The sequence below is a fragment of the Solanum pennellii genome, chromosome 2 (assembly GCF_001406875.1).
Source record: "Solanum pennellii chromosome 2, SPENNV200".
NCBI classification, from domain to species: domain Eukaryota; kingdom Viridiplantae; phylum Streptophyta; class Magnoliopsida; order Solanales; family Solanaceae; genus Solanum; species Solanum pennellii.
Genome location: NC_028638.1, coordinates 23,893,576 through 23,899,691, shown reverse-complemented (window position 1 = coordinate 23,899,691; position 6,116 = coordinate 23,893,576). Strand labels below are relative to the sequence as shown.

The 6,116-nt window shown below is 31.0% G+C and overlaps 2 pseudogenes; one reads left to right on the top strand and one right to left on the bottom strand.

Moving 5' to 3' along the window:
* The first annotated feature begins 269 nt into the window (after positions 1-269).
* Positions 270-4,264, top strand: LOC107009819 (annotated as a pseudogene).
* LOC107009645 lies at positions 1,594-2,277 on the bottom strand (annotated as a pseudogene).
* Positions 4,265-6,116: the final 1,852 nt, after the last annotated feature.

Genomic DNA, 6,116 nt, shown 5'->3' with positions numbered 1-6,116 from the left:
TTTAAATATAATTTTATAAATATTTATGATTTGTTTTAAAACCTTTAATATATTATTTTTTAAAAAAGTTACCTATGAAGTAACATCAAATAATTGAGACGTAAGAATAATTAAAATGAACATAGTCAGACTTTTAAGTTTATCGGTGATTTTTATTTAGCCACTTGAATGTATGATAATTTACCTCTATAATTTTTAAAAACACTCAATTGGCAGTAGCTTGCATTAATAATGTGACGGATTCATTAATTTAGAGGGATTTATTAGTAATGGGGTGGGTAGTGGATTGATTTATAAACTATACTAATAAGTTAAATTATAACAAAAAGTTGAGCGGCACCTATTTTAAAAAATATTTAAATAGTTTAAATATAAAACCGTTAAATAAGTGGTCAATTTTGAACCAAAAGGTGGATGACAAAGGTATTTTGGACCCAATAGGTGGGTGGGAAGGGTATTTTGGAGCCAATAGGTGGATGGAGGGTAATTTTGTACCATTTCCAATACTTTAAGGGTATTTTAGGCCCTTTTCCGTTTTCAAAATATCTAGATCATATATGTTTTATTTACATATATTTTAATATCTTTATGTATTTTTAAAGAAAAAAAAGGAACGGAAGAGGAAAGACAACAGGGCTTTCAACCCAAAAGAAACATAAGGAAAATGACAATGGAAAGTTAAAAGTGATTATCCCACCGATCGAACAGTTGCAGTAGGTCCTGGAGCTAAAGATTTTATTACCGAGCTCTCTGTGAAAGTACTCCATAATGCTAGACATGATATGAAGAATTGGAAGGGAATTCCTGATCTAGCAAAGAATAGGATTGTTGCTTATATGGTGGTAGTGTACTTTTCTCTTTGTATTTTTTTTGGTTGAAATAGTAAATGGTTAGTAATGATATCTCTTACTATGTAGTTCTCTGTCTCTTTTATCTTGTCAAGAAGCTCAGCTATTTGGCTTTCTTTGGTATTATAATTGATGGATAGACAATGCATGAATCATTAGTTGTGTTCTATGTCGTTTTCTTTTGTTGAAATGGTAAATTTTTCATAGTGGTGTTTATTATTTTCTAGCTCTCGATATTATTTTGTTGTTGTTGTTGGTAAATGTGCTGTAATTGTATTTCTGGTAATGTAATCCTCCCCTCCAGGGACTTGTGGCTTCCACCTAACTGCCAGGTTTGGTGCTTCTCCCCTTTGTATTAAGGATGCTAGTCAATGCTTCTCCAACTTGATTTAGTAGCATCTATATGAGTATCCCTATACATGTTGTTGAATGATCTTATTGGAGCGAACCCTTAAGGATGCCATTTGTGATTTTTCGATATTTATGATCTTTCTCTCCATACTAGGCAATTGTTCAAATGACCTGAAGGTCTTCTTTTCAGTAGCATTAATTGCAAAGTTATCCAAGTTGTCTGCCATCTTGTTACTTTCTCTGTACATGTGATGTGTTGTACTATTACCTAAATCTTTTTCGTTTCTCGTTTTATCTCATATCCATACTTAATAATTTTCATGATATGGTTTTTTTTTTTAATCCACAAAATCAAGTCTTCATTTAACTATATATAGAAAGGACACTTACAAACTTATAACCTAGCTCCAGAATCAAGGACATGTAGCAGACAATGTAGACTTATTGCCTTATCAGTTTGATGTGTGCCTGAGCTGAAGAACTGAAATAGGACTGTTAAGCAGGAACCCAGCTGAGCGATCCCATAGAAAGTGCAATCAAGCTTGGTTGCATGACACTGAAAACTCTTGAAGAAATGCTTTAAACACACTTGCACTCTCATTGCATCTCCTCTCTCAAGTGTTATTCTTGTCCTTGACATGAGTACTCAAATTTTTTTCATCTGTTGGACTGTGTGCTTGTTCTACTATATCTGACGGCTTCCGAAACTCAACGCCAAGTGTGATTAGGTTGGTAGAAACTTGCAGATGGAGATCAGCATACTTGTAATAGAAACATTAAGGACGTCACCGACATTTTTCATTTTCTCCACAAAGTTCTGTAACTGGTGCATGGGTGGAACTTGTATAAGGGTCTGAGACAAATATTGGTCCATATCAAGGGCTGCTTGTGATTCAAGTACATCAGACCTTGACAAGGACTTAGATAAGGGAACATCTTGAATAACAACAGACTTGTAACTTTTCGCCTCTAAAGTAAGAAAAGGTATTGGTTGTTGAGAATGAGGAGGGAGATTTTTTACCAACTTGATTAGGATGTGGTTAGGGGTGTTATTTCCACCAGGAACCCCACTGTCACTAAGAACTAATTATTTATTTATACTATTTTGATTGCAGGACACCTTTCATCTTTCGGACATACAACACAATCGTGATACCATTCTTCAAACAGCAAACATTTTATATTGATATTGTCGAAGAAGACATCATGATCAATTCAAGAAATTTTCTACAGAAGAGGAGAGTTTGCAAAATATACCAACAGAAGTTAATGAAACTGAATGGAAATTCTTCGTAGACTACTTCAGCTCTAATAAATTTAAGGTAGATAAAAGTGAAAATTTCAACCTTTTATATTTTTGTTGTCTTCTTTTACTTCTTTTATATTCAGATCAAAATTAATTTCTAAACTTTAAATTAATGCAGAAAATGAGTGAAAGAAAAAAAAATAACAAGGCAAAACAAGAAGTGAATCATATTTGCGGCAAAAAAACTTTTCAAGCGGTGTCTTATGAAGCGGTGAGATATATGTCTTTATTTTGATCGATTATTCTTACAATTTGAACAATAACATAATTTTATTTGTTTCGACAGAGGGATACAACCATTGGAAAAGAGCCAATTTTTCAAAAACTTTGGGAAATAACTCACATGAAGCCAATGGGCAATGGGTTACTAGTTACTGGTGAAGTGAATGTACTTTTTCTTTAACCTTTATGAATAGAGTGAGTTTATTTAAATTATATGGAGAATTAAAGTTTGCATAACCTTTTTGTAGGACAAAGTGAAAGACATTATTACTGAAAAAATTCAAGAAATTGAAGAGGGTACCGATGTGGATCCTATTATTAATGTTGCATTTGTTCAAATAATGGGAGAAAAATCAAAGTAAATTCTTGGTCAAGGATCTGGAATTAAGTCAGCAAGTAGAATATCTGGAAATGAAATTCAAGAATAACTTCAAGCACAACAAAAGGAAGCAGAATAAGAATGCTATAAACGAGAGAGTGTAGAAATCAAACTAATGAAAGTTAAGAATCAACTTGAAGAGGAGTGAAAGAATCGAGAAGTAATGGAATTTCGTTTAGTGCATGACCAAAAATTGTTAAAAAAGAGCATGATGGCGCTAGTATCTCATTTGAAGAATCCCAAGGTATTTATTTATAGTATACATCGCTAAATTAGTAGATGTTTCATTGCTACACAATTTTTTTTAACTCTCACTATACATATTCACCTCATCCTCGTTCTATTCTTCTTTTATCGATATACTAAGTTATTAATTTGTACCATATTTAACCGAATGACCTTCCTGCTTCAATTTTCAATATCTTTACAACTTCAACTACTTCTAATGAGACAAGTTTTGCATGTCTAATGAATAACAATTGGGTAAGTAAATTTCGTTTAAACTATTTATCTTTTTAGTAAATGTCACTATTAGGAGTATTTAGTAGGTATTAGTAGAACTTTTGTTTGGGCTAGTAATTCATCTCCTTATGTTAGTTGTATCTCTATGCATATCCATCAATCATTTTAATTAAATCAAACAAACACAATTTTGATATATACTTACTTAAATCTTATAATTTTTCTATTGATGAGAAATTGCAGGAAAATTTACATGTAAAGAAAAATCAAGAATCACAGATGCAGAAAGAGTTGGATAACTTGAAAGAAGTCTTGAATTTTGAGAAGCAAAACATAGAAATGGCTATTTATGATTGTGATAAATTCAATATATTATGCAATGAAAAAGATGTAGAGCTTAAGGTATTATTTAAATATGATTAAATTTGATTTATCAAGGGAACAATCATTCATTTTATTGCTCAATTCTTTAATTTGTAGGCTTCCCTAACAGAGAAGCGAAACTTAGGAATGTGCCAAAGTTGAGTTCTCAAGGTTCAAAGAAAATTACTCAGAAAGAATTGGTTGACGCAAATAATCAGGTACTGCTAAAAACTATTATTTGGCCTTTGTATTTTGTCCAGAATAGTATCCATAAAATACGAACTCATGTGACTTCACTAATTACAGGTCTTTGAAAATACCATGAAGAGCTGAAAGCTCGTTGTTTGTTGTGTACCACAGAAGAAACAAAAAAGAGGCTTTTGAGTGAAAAATCATCACTTGAGGCAAAAATTGTAGAGATTGAAAAGAAGAAATCAAGTGAGATATGTTGCCTTAGTATCTCTTGTTTCACATTTCCATCTCTAAGAGTTGAGTCATACTACACTGCCTTCTTCCATCCATAGTTTATGTTAATTACAATATTTAATACTAGAAAATTGCAATGAGTTGAAAGATTCATGAGATATTGGTAATCTTTGTAATTTGCAATTGCTTGATCGTGATAATACAAAGTTACATTGTCAGTCATAGGAATGCACAATTTTTCAAATATGAGGCTATTAAATATGCCTTCAACTTATTTTGAGTAGTATAGACAAAGGAATTTTAGAAAAATTCTGTAGCTTTAAAGTTAATAAATATGGTGGATGGTTATCTTGACTTCTTTTGATGAGATATTGTCTACATCTAATTTGGAGAGTGGTATGCCAACAGGAAGTTGATTATGAACAAAAAGAGTTATTAAAATCCCTACACATAGAGAGTTGTTCTTGTGATTTCACATTTAGCTATTTTCTCTTTTTAAACTCAATCAATGCTCTTGGTCAGGTTTGATAAGAAGGGAAAAAGGAAGTCTTTTGGAATCTGGAAACTGTTTAAAAAATCTATTACTAAAGGATATTAAGATTAATTTTGACTTCCTTTTGTTTATGTGACATTCTTGGGGTTGAAGGAAGTGAACAGATGATCCTTTGCCAAATCTGGAAAATCTCGCTCTTTTATTTACACAAGTTATAAAGTGTCTCTGATTTTGGTCATTTTCAATTGAACTAATTAAGGAAACTAAGGAGATTTATCATTATATTAAAGTGTGTTTGGGTGTATTATTGAGTGCATTGATGTGAATGTCTCTATTTGTTTAGATTTATATTTGTGTATTTTATAGCTTGCTTTATCAAATTATAATTATATTTATCTTTTATTTGCAGGATGAACATGCATATTTGAACCATTGCTTCAATACAAGTACTATTGGAAGATCGGACTATTCAAAAGTTATAACTAGCTAGTAGGACTAGAATATAACTAATGACTTGCTCATTGTTTTCTACTAAAAGTACAAACACATCTAGAAGTATTTAGTTCTTTGGATATAAATCTTCATCATATTGACTTTTTTAAATTTATGTTATTCTTAATATTAATATTATTGAAAAGGTTCTAAAAGAAACGTGTATTGTGTATATAGAGGCTATTCACAAATTGTTGCTAAAAGTGTAGAAAATATTTGTATAAAATTTACAAAAAGAAAATATGTATTATTTATGTAGCAACAACTCACAAATTGTTGCTAAATGTATAGATAACTATGTTTATTGGAACAAAATTATTGTTGCTAAAAGCCTTCCGAACACATTACAAACTAACTATTTTTCTTATTTTTTTTTACAAGAACTAATCTTGTTGGTAAAAAAAATAATTTGTGGCAACACTAAATTTTGTTGTAAAAGTTTTTATAAGCAACAAATGTAGTAATGTAAGGCAACAATTTTTTTGGTTACAATAAGTTAGTTTTGACATCAATATATTTTGTTGTTGCAAAAACATTTCGCATCAACGTTTATTTCAACAACATGCAACAACTTTTATATTGTTGCCAAAAGTACTTTTTGCAACAACATCCTATATATAGCAACAAAAATAATTGTTGGGAAATGAATGTTTAAGTGTAGTGTATAGCTGATGTTTACACTAGCCTATGAATGAAATGAAATTAAGTACGTATGAACGAATAAAGCAGACTATGTGCTTGCTAAAGAAGGCTCCCTAGTTGAGCTCCCATATG